The sequence below is a fragment of the Hemitrygon akajei genome, chromosome 4 (genome assembly GCF_048418815.1).
Source record: "Hemitrygon akajei chromosome 4, sHemAka1.3, whole genome shotgun sequence".
NCBI lineage: Eukaryota > Metazoa > Chordata > Chondrichthyes > Myliobatiformes > Dasyatidae > Hemitrygon > Hemitrygon akajei.
Window position 1 is genome coordinate 173919240 of NC_133127.1, and position 16160 is coordinate 173935399.

The window sequence follows — 16160 nt, forward strand, 5'->3', positions numbered from 1 at the left end:
CATATATATATATATCAACTGATCTGTATCATGCTGTATTGTTTGCCAATCTCCACAGTATCTACAACTCCACCAATCTTGGTATTCTCTGCAAACTTACTAACCCACCCATCTATATTTTCATCCAGGTTATTTATACACATCACAAACAGCAGAAGTCCCAGCACAGATCCCTGTGGAACACCACTAATCACAGACCTCCATCTGGAATAAATCCCTTCAACCACTATCTTCTGGCTTCTATGCACAAGCCAGTTCTGAATCCAAACAGCCAATTCACTGTAGACCCCATGCATCTTAATCTTCTGGATTAGCCTCCCAAAAGGGATTTTGTTAAATGTCTTACTAAAATCCATGTAGACAACATCCACTGCCCTACCCTCATCAATCCCTCTTGTCACCTTGTCAAAAAACTCACTCAAGTTAGTAAGACACCATCTGCCCAGCACAAAGCCATGCTGGCTCTTCCTAATTAGGCCATGCATTTCCAAATGCTCATATATCCGATCCTTAACAATTTTCTCCTGCAGTTTCCCTACAACTGATGTGAGACTCACCAGTGCCAGGATTATCCCTGGTTCCTTTCTTAAATAGAGGTACAACATTAGCCACTTGCCAGCCCTCTGGGACCTCGCTTAAGCCTAGAGAGAGGACACGAAGATACTAGTCAAAGCTCCAACAATCACGCCTCTTGCCTCCTACAATAACCTGGGGTAAATCCCATCAGGTATGAGGATTTATCCACCTTAATACTCTAGGAGTCCCAACACTTCTTCCTCTTTGACCTTTAAACTTCCTTACATATTTATACACTCAGCACTGACCTCCTGGTCCTCCATATCCTTCTCCTTATTGAATACTGAAGTACTCATTAAGTACCTCACACATTCTCTGCAACCAATCAAATGTTCCTCCCCCCCTTAATCCTTGAGTGGTCTCACTCTCTCCCTAGTTATCCTCTTGCTCTTGATGTGTGGTTTCTCATCACTTCCTCCCAGTGACTGCAAACTCAACACCGCTTCACTGCCCTCCCCCTCCTCCTCTCTCCTCTTCCCTCTGCTCTACATCCGGTGGCGCACAAGTAACTGTCTCTGAGACAAACACAGAATTCGGTTATGCGGGATCGCCGTCGTGCTGGTGATCGCTGAGAGAGGAGAGAGGGAGCTTCGCCCTGTTTCTTGACTCCGTTAGTGTGTTATGGGACAATGCAGAGGAGCTTCACTTTATGTAGAACAGAGTAATCAAGGAATAATGCTGTATAGTTCTCTGAAGGTGGAATCTCATGTGGATAGGGTGGCGAAGAAAGCTTTTGGTATGCTGGACTTTATAAATCAGAGCACTGAGTTTCGGAGTTGGGATGTAATGTTAAAATTGTAATGCCTTAGGATTCATATTAATTCTATTTGCCAAGGACTTTTCATGGCCCTCCTTTAGTTATTTTATGGCTTAACATTCCTCATGTGATCCATTTGATCCTGACTGCCGAAGCTTTACATACTTCTCCTTTTTCTTTTTGACTAAATTCATCTTCTCTCTGGGCATCCAAGGTTATCTTATTTTTCCATACCCATCCTTCCTTCTAATATGGACAAGCCTTCACTGTACTTTGTGCAATTGATCTTTAAGCACCCTCCACACGTCTGATGTGGGCTTGCCAGAAAGGTATTTCCAATTAACTCTTAGTTCCTGCCTAATACAGTCATAATTCTCCCTTCTCCAATTTAAAACTCTCCTGCAAGGACCATACCTATCCTAGTCCATAGCTATCCTGAAAGTTAAGGAGTTGTGATCACTGTTCGGTAACTGCTCACCCACTGAAAAGTTCCTCACCTAGCCAGGTTCATTACTCAACACCAGGTCCAGTATGGCCCCTCCTCTCATTGGACCATCCATATATTGATTTAAGAAACCTTCCTGGATACATGTACAAATTCTGCTCCATCTAAACCCTTTCCACTAAGGAGGTCACTATTTATGTACAGGAAATTGAAATTCCCCATGACATCAACCCTATTATTTTTACACTTCATAATCTGATTACATATCTGTTTCTCAACGTTGCGGTGACTATTACAGGGTCTGTAGTACAATCCTATCAGAGTGATTGTGCTTCTGACTTCTACCTAAATGGACTCAGTGTCTGACCCTTCCATTATGTCTCCCCAGAGTGCAGCTGTGATACTGTGCCTGATTAGAAGTGCAACTTACCCAACCCCCCACCCCTTTTACCTCCTTTTCTATTTTTTTTAAACTTTGAAAAACCTGGTGCATTAATCTCCCACTCCTGCCCCTCTCTCAAACTAGTTCAGCAATGGCCATGACATCGTAGTTCCATGTATTGATCCATGCTCTTGTGTACTGTTCTATGGTCTATGTAGAAGCACCTAGGAAAGATTTAGAGACACTAGTGAAAAATAAAAATTCCAGTCTGATGATATATGCCTGCCATACTAATCTGTCTTGTAATGAACACACCACACATAATATTAATAATTCAGTTCAGATCAAACAAAAGATTGGACTTTAATGATAAAAAATAGGTATTTTCTTTTCGAGGTTGAGGATCAGGGGATTTCAGAGATTCATTTCCACTGACTGCTACCCAAAAACTAATTTTAAATCAGTAAAAACTAATTTTAAAAGTTTTAATCTATATTGCCCCATGACAATGGGTGGGCTATGTCATAAACATAAGAGATTCAGTAGCTGCTGGAAATCTGGAGGAACACACATGAAGTGCTGGAAGAACTCAGCAGGTCAGGCAGCATCTATGGTGAGGAATTCTCCAGAGCTATATCAACCTGGGAATACATCTGTGAATACATCCATTGTTATCCTGTGTGGCTTTCTCTTCCAGATGCAATCATCTTGGAGGCATAACAGAGCACCTTGCATGTGATCGTAACATACAGAAGAACATCATGAACTCAAGTGTTTTGCTACATGTCGCCAAAAGGTTTTGTTGGTTCAAGGACACTTGATGCAAAATGGAGAGTTTGGAGGGAGGAATTTCAAATGGTGATGACAAGGAATACAGGAGTGAGATTGATCAGCTCATTGTGTCGCAACAACCTTGTACTCAACGTCAGTAAGACTAAGGAATTGATGTAGAATTTAAGAAGGGGGAGTCAAGGGAAGACACGCCAATCCTCATTGAGGGATTAGCAGTGGAAAGGGTGAGCAGTTTCAAGTTCCTGGTTGTCAACATCTATGAAGATCTGTCCTGGGCCCAACATATTGATGCAATTACAAAGAAGGCACGACAGCAAAGGACACCAAAGACTCACGGCTTTCTACAGATATGTCATGGAGAGCCTTCTAGGTGGTTTCATAACTGTCTGGTATGGAGGGGCCACTGCACAGGATTGGAAGAAGCTGCAGAAAGTTGTTAACAGCCAGCTCCATCATGGGCACTTGCCTCCCCAGCATTAAGGACATCTTCAAAAGGTGATGCCTCAAAAAGGTGGCATCCATCATTAAGAGCCCCATCACTCAGGCCGTCTTTTCATTGCTACCATCAAGGAGGAAGTACGGGAGCCTGAAGAGACACACTCAATGTTTTAGGACCACTCCTTCCCCTCAATGTTTGGACTTCTAAATGAACAACGAACCCACGTATACTACTCAGTATTTTTTCTTTTTTTTTGCTCTCTCTTTGCACGACTTATTTAACTTAATTTTAATTTTTTTAATAATTTTTTTTATTGAATTTTCAAATAGTTACAGAAGGAAAAAAATTATCAACCCTTCCCCCCTCCCCCCTAACATATCCCTGTAGAAAGAGAAAAAAAAGGAAAAAAAAGAGAAAGAAAGAATGCCTGGATATCGGAAGATCCCCACATGCTCCACGGAGTTCATAATAGCTTTAATATATATATTTATTTATTTCCCCAAATAACCAATAATTTTATCTTCGGAGCACCTATATATTTAATCCTATCTTTTGTAAATAAGGGCGCCAAATTTTCAGAAATATTTCGTATTTATCTCTTAAATTATAAGTAATTTTTTTCAAATGGAATGCAGCTAAAAGCTATATCTATTTTCATTTTCTTAATGTACGTTGAAGTTCTTTTTCTTTTCACCGGTCTATTAAGCCCATTAACATTAAAACTTTAAAAATTCAGTAAATTAGTCATTATTTTTAACAGGGTTACTCCAGTCTATAGTAATACCTAACTTTTCAACTTTCGTAGTACCTTGGGGAATCTTTTTAAAATTCTCCGTGTTGCTATGTGTCTCCCCCTTGATTGTCCAGGCAAAGAAGGAAAGATTAAAGAAAAATAGATTATAAAGAAAAAAAATAACAAAATACCCCCCTACTAATGTTGTGAATAAAGAAAAAAACACAACATTGCCCCCCTCCGTTGTTCGGGTCATGGCAATCGCCATGATTACACACGTGAATCCCGTAGCAATCGATCCAAAGATCCCCCAGCTCCCCGTAACATAAAAAGTATATATAAGAGAAAAAAAAATATCACTACTCTCGATTAATATTTCTCAAATTTTTACCTTTCTCCCCCTGTATCATATAATTAAGAATATATTTAAATATTCTTCTGTCCTTGAACATCCATCAACTCCATTCACTGTCCCTGTCTTCATCTTTAATCCGTTTCACTTTTAAATCTTTGGCTGTGGTTAGGGAATATTTGGGAGTTCTTGTGCAAATTCTTCCGCATCCCGATAATCAGTAAAAGATCTTCTTTTTCCGTCATCCAAAAAAATTATCAGGGTTGCCGGGTGGCACAATATAAATTTATAACCCTTTTCCCATAAAACTTTTTTCGCTGGGTTAAATTCCTTCTTTCTCTTCAAAAGGTCATAACTTATATCAGGATAGAAAAGAACTGTTTTCCCTTCTATCATCAATGGCCCATTTCTCTTTCTGGCACGTTGGGCAGCCGTCTTCAGGATCTTTTCTTTATCTTGATATCTTAAGCATTTTATCAAGATTGATCGTGGGTTTTGATCAACTGGAGGTCTTGATCTTAAGGCTCTGTGAGCCCTTTCAATTTCAATTAACTGGGTTCCTTCTTCCATTTCCAAAATTTCCGCAATCCATTTTTGAAAAAAATTTATTGGATCCTCTCCCTCTATACCTTCTTTAAGTCCAACAATCTTAATATTATTTTGTCTGTTAAAATTTTCAAGTACATCCACTTTTTCCAACAACCGTTTTCTTTCTGATGTATAGGCAGAAATATTATCTTCCATTTTATTCACTCTATCAATGGTGTCTCCCATTATTTCTTCCAAGTTTTTAATTTTCTTGTCCATTTTGTCCTGTCTTTTCATCATTTTATCAAACATAATCTTTGTATTTTTAATCTTTTTTATTACTTTTAATGCTTATAAATCATGCATTATTTGCACCAAAGATTTTGTTCTGTCTCCAATATCACCTCCAACCTCTTCCTGTTGCTCTTCTTTGTTTGTCTCTTCATCTTCATCTGATTTATCCAGAGAATCTGATTCCACCTCATATTCACTTTCACTTTCAGTTCCGATCATAGCTGGGATTTATAGTTTGGGTTGCTCGTGTTTGCGCATGCCCCTTCTTTCACGCATGCGCAATTCCTGGTGCTCTTTTTTTTTGGAAACAGTTGATGTTGCCGCAGTTTCCTGTTCTGTATCGCCGGAGGTAAAATGCACTTGAGCCCGAGGCTCTTTCATGGCTGCCGGCCTTGATTCTTTTCCAACTTGTGTTGTCTTCAAAGTAGTAGTTTTCTTCTGCTTCTGTTTAGGAGACATATCTTAAGACAATCCTGAGTAGTTTATAAGTAATTTTTAAAAAGTATTCACTAACTTTTTTTCACTTAAACATTATTTTACTAGTTTTTTACGGGAGAGCTGGATTTCCATGTCTCGATCCTATGTCATCACGTGACGTCCCCCCTTTAACTTAATTTTTAAAATATATTTCTTATTGTAAGTTATAGTTATTATTGTGTATTGCAATGTATTGTTGCTGCAAAACAGCAAATTTCATGACGCGTGCCAGTGATATTAAACCTGATTCTTCTTCTATATTATTGATGCTAAAGAAGTTAGGAGCTAAACATGACAATTATTACCAAAGCAATTTTTTTTATCACAAAGCTTGTATGGTACTATCATTATCCTGCCAGAAATTGTTTATACAAATGAAAGCAAATAGTCAAGAGGATCAAGTTAAAATGTCCCAATGAAGGGTCTTGGCCTGAAATGTCAGCTGTTTATTCCTTTGCTGCCTGATCTGCTAACCTCCTCCAGCACATTGTATGTGTTGCTCAAGTTTAAAGGGTTTGGGTAATGGATTGACAAATGATACTAAGAGAGATATGTGAGGCAAGATTTATTTTACACAGGGACTGGTAGATGCCTAAAACAGGTTGCTAGAATAGTGGTGGAAGCAGACATGATAGTGCTATGTAAGAAGCTTTAACCTTTGTTAAAAAGGCTATCTAACAGGCTTAATGGCCGGAGAAAAAGTCCACAAGATTCTCTGATTTCCTATTGTAACTTGAACTAAAGCTTACTTTGTTTTTATTAATACTGTTTACCCATTCCTGGCAGAATGATCCAATGGCAGCTTATTACATTTCCCCGGGGTTTCCACTGGCCCCTGAAGATGAAATGTGATCCAGGAAAGTTGAAGAAGCGGAAGAGTCATGTTGGGGGATCAGGTGAGCCACAGTGGGCGTCTTTGATGAATATTGTAAGTTCTACCGGCTCTAAGGAGATGCTCCAAATGACTGATTTGCCTAGTGCATTAGTGTCAGCAATCACAGTGGATAACTTTATCTGAATCAAAGCATTGTTATATTCCACATATCCTGAATGCTAAACTATCTAGCATGACTAGGGGCCTCTACACAGCAAAGGAAAAAGCTGCAGAGGGTTATAGACTCAGCCTGCTCCATCATGGGCACCAGCTTCCTCAGCCTTGGAGAAATCTTCAAAAGGCGATCCCTCAAAAAGGCACCATCCATCACTGAGGACTGCCACTACCCGGGACATGCTCTCTTCCCTTTTCTAGCATCAGTGAGGAGGTACAGGAACATGAAGATATACACTCAATGTTTTAGGCAACACACACAAAATGCTGGAGGAACTCAGCAGGCCAGGCAGCATCTACGGAATAAAAGTACAATCAACATTTCAGGCCGAAACCCAAACAGCTTCTTCCCTTCCGCCATCAGATTTCTGAATAGACTATGAATCCATGACTACCTCTTTATTCTTGCACTAATTATTTATAATACTATTTATAATTACACACATATATATATATATATCTATAGGAGCACCTTCCTGAATCAGTGCTGCTCTTGTGGAAGGTGTTCCCTTGTACTGATGAGTTTGTAATCAAACATGTTGCTTCAGGAAGGCTTAGCTGACAACACACCTCACTCTGGAAACAGCGCTTCAAACATTTATCTCAATTCCACAGTGTTTTTCTATTCCTCACCGCTGTTTGAATTAGATATGTGTTGCATGCAAGCTCTAGACTTTAACCTATGTAATGAACTATTTATCAGCTCCTTGCTTAAGGTTTGAGCTTGCATCTGAACGCAGTATCTCAAGTACTAATGTGCAAAGTGCAACATAAGCAAGGAATGAGAAAATGTCTGCAGTTAGCATGCCTGCCCCTGTTCAGGACAATATACAGCAAAGACCTTGCTCTAAGATCTCTTCATCCCCTGAAAGAAGACTCCTCCTGCCTGCAGGCAAGTAGAGTACATTACATTAATAGTTAAGTCAATGTATCCAAAGATCTGAGACAAGAGGTTCTGCAGATGCTAGAAATCCAGAGCCAACACACACAGCATGGTGGAGGAACTCTGCAGGTCAGGTAGCATTCATCAGGACTCATGAAAGTTCTCAGCCCAGAACGTTGACTCTTTATTCATTTTCATAGATGCTGCCTGCTGAGTTCCTCCAGCATTTTGTGTGTGTTGCTCATTGGGTCTTTGAATGAATTTATATCTCAAAATGACGGTTGAGGTATTTTAATTCAACGAATCAAATTAACCTGGACTTTTAAAATCCACCTTTAGCAATGGGGATGAAGGAAATTAGTCTCTTACTCATTCCGATGTATATGACTCACTGCCCATTGACTCTGAACTGATTTCTGAGACAATTGATAAAACAAAGCAAACTGCAATTCATCTTAAACACTACATACTGCATTATTCATGATTACTCAGTGCTTTCTTTACTGTAACATTTATTTAAACCTTTGCAGAGTTTCCCAGTTAGGGTGTATATTGCAATGAATCACAGAACACACAGGAGTAAATTTCCATCCAACACATCACGGGCGGTTCTGCAGAGCAGCTTGAAATCAGTGAGAAGAAAATCAGTTTGGACCAACTCCTATTTACATATAATATCAGGTGATACTGATGTAATTAGTGATCTTCAGTGCTGGCAAAGACAAATCTACTCTTACATGACTGGTATTCTCTGCTTGATGTGGGTTCAGTTGTAGCACTGAGTCAGAAGATTGTGTCTTCTCGGTCCTGTTCCAGAGACCTGAGCATGTAATCTCGACTGACTTTCCAGTGAAATACCTAGCGAATGGTGCAATGTCAGCTGTGAGCCTTCAAATGAACACTAAAAATCTGAGGTCATGTCTAGCTTTCTAGGTAAATGTTGTTTTAGGAAGTGCAGGTGAGTGTCCTAGCCCATGTTTATCACTCAGCACCTAAAAATTAACAAATGATCTGATTATTTGTATCATTGTTGCTTTTGGACAGTCGCTGTGTGGAAATTGTCCGCCTTGTCGACAAGTTAATATTAATCGGACTTCAAAAATAATTAACTGGCTGCAGCACATTCAGATTGTCCTGAGAAGACTAAAAGAAGAAAACAAAGATTATTTTCATTTGTTACATGTACATTGAAACATACTGTACGGTGAAACGTGTCGCTTGAGTCAGCGAGGATTGTGCTCTAGGCCCAAAAGTGTCGCCCTGCTTCTGGTGCCAACATAGCATATCCACAACCACTGTTCCCTCTAAGGAGTGCACGTGTGTGCGAGCACACAAAGGAATTCAAACTGCGCACAAAAGGTTGTCATCCTCTACCTCACTGGCACGCTAAGTATATTTCACGATCACACACAATCACATTTCCTGTTCCAGTTTCTGGTGCGGACAGTGTTGACTACGTGGAATTTGCGATGATTTGTTTGCAGATTTTAGAACTGGCTTATTTATATTGTTTTTATTGAAGAAATGATTGAAACACTATGTTGAATTCCAAAGAAGTAAAGAGCATGAAACGCAAAAGAACTGCTAGTTCATTTAAAGCGGAATGGTTTAATGAAATTGTAGAAACTGCTACACCGAAGGCTCATGAGGCCAGGAATGTGCAGCTGCGAGAAATATTTATGTACGTTACAGAAACTGATGCTACCTGAGTGTATTGTTGCGATGCAAAAGTTGCTGGAGAATTTGCAAGTGGGAAGATGTGGAGTGACGTTTGGAAACGCACACACAAAATGCTGGTGGAATGCAGCAGGCCAGGCAGCATCTATAGGAAGAAGTACAATCGACATTTCGGGCTGAGACGTTGACTGTACTTCTTCCCATAGATGCTGCCTGGCCTGCTGCGTTCCACCAGCATTTTGTGTGTGTTGCTTGAATTTCCAGCATCTGCAGATTTCCTTGTGTTGACATTTGGAAACTTGACTTTCTAAAACGTCGTATAGTAAGTAAACTACATATGGATAGTGCGCAAAAGCTCCAGCGAGAAAATCCTTCATTACCCAATACAGGGCTGCTACATATGTTTTATGAGAGTGCAGATGAACGAGAGGAAAATCGATCAAACCCAGAGGAGATCAAAGTTCTTACTGACAGTGTTTTGCTAGCTGTTAAAATGAATACCTCTACAGCATATATAAAATTCAGTGCGCACGTGTTGTCACTGGGCAAAAAAATTGCACAGCACAAGATTTTTTGCACACACTGATCACTACAAATTAGAAGGAACATTGGCCACAGCTTACTAACCCTAGCCTTAACTGTGGATCTTTATCACATGGGAGGAAACCAGAATACCGAGAGAAAACACATGTGGTCACGAGGAGCGTGTACAAACTCCTCATAGACAATGGCAAGAATCAAACCCCGATCGGTGATCACTAGCATTGGAAAGCATTGTGCTACTGTGCTGGGTCAGTAAAGGTAATAAATAACTTTTTCTTTCTTTTAAAACTTATTTTAGCTATAGTTTTTCCTCTGTGAGCTAAGCTCATAAGAGTACCATCTAATGAGTTAGCAATGAACTGTATCATCACAGCCTGCTTGTGACAGAAATTCAGTGCGGATATTTTTGACATAACTTCTTTCTTCAAAAAAGGGCTTATAAATCTCAAACTTAATGCAAAATAATTACTCCAGCCACATAGGAGCAATTTATTTGTGGAAATGACTATTAATCAAAGGTTACTGTGTAAAAACCACATTGGAGAACACACAGAGACAACTATTCATGAACAGTTTGGAAGATAAGCTGCTCTGCCATCAGATTTCTGACTGGATATTGAACCTATGAACACCAGCTCATTACTTCTTTTTCTCTTTTTGCACTAATTATTTAATTTAACATATATATACTTACTGTATAACCATATAACAATTACAGCATGGAAACAGGCCATCTCGGCCCTTCTAATCCATGCCGAACGCTTACTCTCACCTAGTCCCACCGACCTGCACCCAGCCCATAACCCTCCATTCCTTTCCTGTCCATATATCTATCCAATTTTTTTTTTAAGGACAAAATCAAACCTGCCTCTACCACTTCTACTGGAAGCTCGTTCCACACAGCTACCACTCTCTGAGTAAAGAAATTCCCCCTCGTGTTACCCTTAAACTTTTGCCCCATAACTCTCAACTCATGTCCTCTTGTTTGAATCTCCCCTACTCTCAATGGAAAGAGCCTATCCACATCAACTCTATCTAACCCCCTCATAATTTTAAATACCTCCATCAAGTCCCCCTTCAACCTTCTACGCTCCAAAGAATAAAGACCTAACTTGTTCAACCTTTCTCTGTAACTTAGGTGCTGAAACCCAGGTAACATTCTAGTAAATCTCCTCTGTACTCTCTCTAATTTGTTGACATCTTTCCTATAATTTGGTGACCAAAACTGTACACAATACTCCAAATTTGGCCTCACCAATGCCTTGTACAATTTTAACATTACATCCCAACTCCTATACTCAATGCTCTGATTTATAAAGGCCAGCATACCAAAAGCTTTCTTCACCACCCTATCCACATGAGATTCCACCTTCAGGGAACTATGCACCATTATTCCTAAATCACTCTGTTCTACTGCATTTCTCAATGCGCTACCATTTACCATGTATGTCCTATTTTGATTAGTCCTACCAAAATGTAGCACCTCGCACTTATCAGCATTAAACTCCATCTGCCATCGTTCAGCCCACTCTTCTAACTGGCCTAAATCTCTCTGCAAGCTTTGAAAACCTACTTCATTATCCACAACATTATCTTAGTATCATCTGCATACTTACTAATCCAATTTACCACCCCATCATCCAGATCATTAATGCATATGACAAACAACATTGGACCCAGTACAGATCCCTGAGGCACACCACTAATCACCGGCCTCCAACCTGACTAACAGTTATCCACCACTTCTCTCTGGCATCTCCCATCCAGCCACTGTTGAATCCATTTTACTACTTCAATATTAATACCTAATAATTGAACCTTCCGTGTGGAACCTTGTCAAAGGCCTTACTTAAGTCCAAATAGACAACATCCACTGCTTTACCCTCATCAACTTTCCTAGTAACCTCTTCAAAAAACTCAATAAGTTTTGTCAAACATGACCTTCCATGCACAAATCCATGTTGACTGCTCCTAATCGGACCCTGTCTATCCAGATAATTACATATACCATCTCTAAGAATACTTTCCATTAATTTACCCACCACTGACGTCAAACTTACAGGCCGTTAATTGCTAGGTTTACTCTTAGAACCCTTTTTAAACAATGGAACCACATGAGCAAATCGCCAATCCTCCAGCACCATCCCCGTTTCTAATGACATTTGAAATATTTCTGTCAGAGCCCCTGCTATTTCTACACTAACTTCCCTCAAGGTCCTAGGGAATATCCTGTCAGGACCCAGAGACTTATTACCATTTTTAAATTACCATTTACCATTTTTTAAATTATGTATTGCAATGTACTGCTGCCACATAACAACAAATTTCACGACATAGGCCAGTGACATTAAACCTGATTCTGATTCTGCACTTCATTTCATAGCTGCTGCAAACTAGCAGATATTCCTTGATTAAAACAAAGTACAACTGTCACATTCAGCAGAATTTGGTAAGGCACATTTCTTCTTCTTTTGTAGTCCCTTAGGGTCAGGGGAGGGGTGGCTTTCTTCCCTTCCAGTTGTATGGGTTTTGAGATAGCTGATGGAGATGATGAGGGTCCTGCAGATTCTGCACACCGATCAGGCAGGGGGTGCTCAATGGTGACCGACAGGTGAATAAGGTGGGAGGCGGTGGGCTCTTTCCGACATTCTTGCTGAGCTTCCAATAAAGTGATGTGTAGTCCTCAGTGTTTTCCTAATGCCCTTCACTATCTTGAGGGGCCATGGGCCAAGTATTTCCCAACAAAAGGTGGGAATGATACACCTTTTGTCTATCCTTCTGGTAACATTCTGCTGTGATGGAGCTCAGAGTGAAGGGCCTATCTTAGTAGTCAGATCTTGGACATGCCAGTGACGTGAGCTATCTGTCAAAGCTGGCTAAGAATAATTGAAGCTTTGATGCTGAGGGTGTGGTCTTGAAGATGACGATGATGATTTTGGTTTGCTTACTCTGCCTGTGGACACCACCGATGATGCTCCATGGCTTTCAGATGCCCACTGTAGGTAGTCTCTGTTTTCGAAGTGTGCAAAATGGCAGAGATCACTGGGTATGATAAGGCAAATATAGGAAAAGCGTTTGTGAGATATCGAGAGGTAAAGACAGCAGGAAGTGTAGAGAACATGCAGGGAAGAAAGTCAAATAAGGAAGAGAGAGGGAGAAAGATTGAAACTACACTTGGAATTGGTTTATTACTGTCACATGTACCAAGAATCAGTGAAAAACCTTTGTTTATGTGCTATCCAGACAAATCATTCCATACATAAGTACATTGAGGTAGTAAAAAGGAAAACAGAATGAAGAAAATATAGTTCCTGTTACAGAGAAAGTGAATACTGTAGACAACTAAAGTGCAAACACCAGCAAGTAAAATAAAATGCTTTTTTTTGTGAAAATCTCTATGCCAGTTATGAACTTACGATCTTCGAGAAGCCTTTTTGTCAGATGCTGACAATCTCATCGTCAATGTTCTCCCTCACCGAGAGATGCCTTCCAAGAAATGGCAAATTGTCCAGATTTTCCAGTCTTTGTAAAGACTCTTTGCAAGAGTCTTTCCTATTGTTAAGGGAAATAAAACGTCAAACTTCATAGTAAATTTATTATCAAAGTCCATATACGTCATCATATACATACCCAATTCATTTTCTTCAGTGCATACTCAGCAAATCCAATAAGCACAATAGAATCAATGAAACACTGCACCAACTGGGCATACAACCAGTGTGTAAAGGACAACAAACTGTGCAAATACAAAGAGAAAGAATAATAATAATATTAATAACATAACTGGAAAACTTACAAAGAAAATTAAGATCAAAATGACAAATTTCTGAAAAAAATATATACACTGGAATGCACTTAAACACTACCTAGGACGGAGGGAAAGAGGAATAACAGACATTAAAAATCTACACAAAAGATAAAACTTCCAAGGATATTTTTTAATCAATGAAATCAGGATTCATCACTTCATACAAGCATATGCAATTCTGATAAGAAGTACACACCACTAAACTTAAATAAGAGCACAGCACAGAAGTATGAAGATGTTATCACTATTGATGGAAAGGTTAACCAATGGAAGAGCATGACCCTCCATGGAAGACATCCCCACAATCTGAACAGACTAGATGTTGAAAAGGAAGCATTGAATGACTGGCTCAGAGTTGGAGACCTCATCCTTCTGCCAATGCAGACCAGGTAGTTAACACAAAAAATATCAAAAATACATAATAAATAAAGACCAACAAATTCAAGATGATAAATGTAGAGCAACACACACAAAATGCTGGTGGAACACAGCAGGCCAGGCAGCATCTCTAGGGAGAAGCACTGTCGACGTTTTGGGCCAAGACCCTTCGTCAGGACTAACTGAAAGGAAAGATAGTAAGAGATTTGAAAGTAGGAGGGGGAGTGGGAAATCCAAAATGATAGGAGAAGACCGGAGGGGGTGGTGAAGCTGAGAGCTGGAAAAGTGATTGGCAAAAGGGATACAGAGCTAGAGAAGGGAAAGGATCATGGGACAGGAGGTATACATTGCCCCAATGGTAATATCTACAACTGGTGTCATCCCAAAGTCACCAGACAATAGCATTAATTTTACACAACAATATCTATGTAAATCTCCAAAAAGCCATAATACTAAACACCACTAGAATAATCCGAAAGTTCCCAGCGATTGAGAATTGAGCACGCTTGGCTATGGCAGTACCTCAGGTTTTACCAGCTTGAGCCAAAAAGAGTAAATAATAATATTGTAGTATTAATAATAATAATAGTAATAATAATTAATTTATAACAATAATAGTAATAATAAACAGGAAGAAGAAGAAGAAGAAGAAAATATTGATACACAAAATGCTGGAGGAACTCAGCAGGCCAGGCAGCAACCATGGAAAAAAGTAGTCAACATTTCAGGCTGAAACCCGACCCTGTCCTGCTGAAGTCTTTTGCTCGGATTTCCAGCATCTGCAGATTTTCTCTTTTAGTAAATATTAATAACATGATAAAAGTCCTTGTAAATGAGTCCATGGGTTGTGGGAACATTTAAGTGATGGGCCAAGTGAAATTATCCCCTTTGGTTCAAGAGCCTAATGATTGAAGGGTAATAACTGTTCTTGAACTTGGTGGTGTGAGTCCTGAGACTCCAGAACCTTCTTCCTGATGGCAGCAGCGAAAGGAGAGCCTGAGTGTTGAGATCCCTGATGATGGACGCTGCTTTCTATCCATCACTAGGGATCCCCACAAAAGCTTCCCTAACAGGGTAGGGCGGTCGGTGCAGGACCATAACTTTGTGGATATTCAGTGTAAGGCTCAGTCTGCCCTACTCTTCAGTGAATGAGTCATCAGTGACTTGGAGTCCTGGTGAAGGGTCCCAGCCTGAAATGCCACCTCCTTATTCCTCTCTATAGACGGTGCTGAGTTCCTGTGCTGATCCTTGTAATATTAATAGTTTTAATGCTGGAAACTTGGATTTAGAACTCTGGCACTGACAGCATCTTAAGTGAATGACTGCACCCTTGTTAATCTCTAAGCCCATGTATTTTTGTGCTGCTGGCTAAATGGGAAGGTTTTTTGATGAACTAGTTACTTTCTGTTGTTTGAGGGTTCATTTTTGCTTGTCTTGGTTCAGAGGCTGTTGACGAATCTTGTTGCATGACAATGAATTTATACAACTCAGCTTTTGAATCAGCTGTTTTGTGGAAAATAGTTTGGCTCTCAAATGTTTGGTCTGAAAAGCCAATCTAATTACAAATAAAATAGAAGTAAAGGTTCTAAACTGGGGTACGGCTGATCTTACTGGGCCAAGAAGGGAGGGAGATTCAAGAGGTTTATCCTTCATTAGGATCTGCATTTTCAACCATTGCCCTTCAAAACTGAGTGCTGTTTCACCCGTCTCCCTGCATTCAGGTCTCCATACGATTTCTCTTATCCAAGTTGTCCCACGTTGCAATCAGAATAAAGCAAAAATAGTTTTAGCTCACCCCACACTATGCAAACTTATTGACTGAGTTCCACCTAACTGTAACACATAAGATAATCTAACGACATGAAATGCACAGAAGCACCGGGATTTTTTTTAAAAATTTGCGCTCCTAAACTGCTCACGCTTTTTCCAGTTAAGTTTACCATCTGATGGCTGGTTACTGATTCTGATTCAGCCATCACCGTTCATTAGATGCAGCAAGCCGTGATTCAGCGGACCGTGACCGCAGCACGGGGAAGGGGGGGGGGGGT

General features: G+C 39.9%; 1 long non-coding RNA gene across 1 annotated transcript; it reads right to left on the reverse strand.

The window, feature by feature from the left end:
• Positions 1–5134: 5134 nt before the first annotated feature.
• On the reverse strand, positions 5135–16142 carry LOC140725974 (uncharacterized). The gene is made up of 4 exons (XR_012098552.1): positions 16053–16142; positions 13557–13662; positions 13343–13478; positions 5135–5742 (listed from the first exon to the last, which is right to left on the reverse strand). It is a non-coding gene; the product is annotated as an uncharacterized lncRNA (long non-coding RNA).
• Positions 16143–16160: the final 18 nt, after the last annotated feature.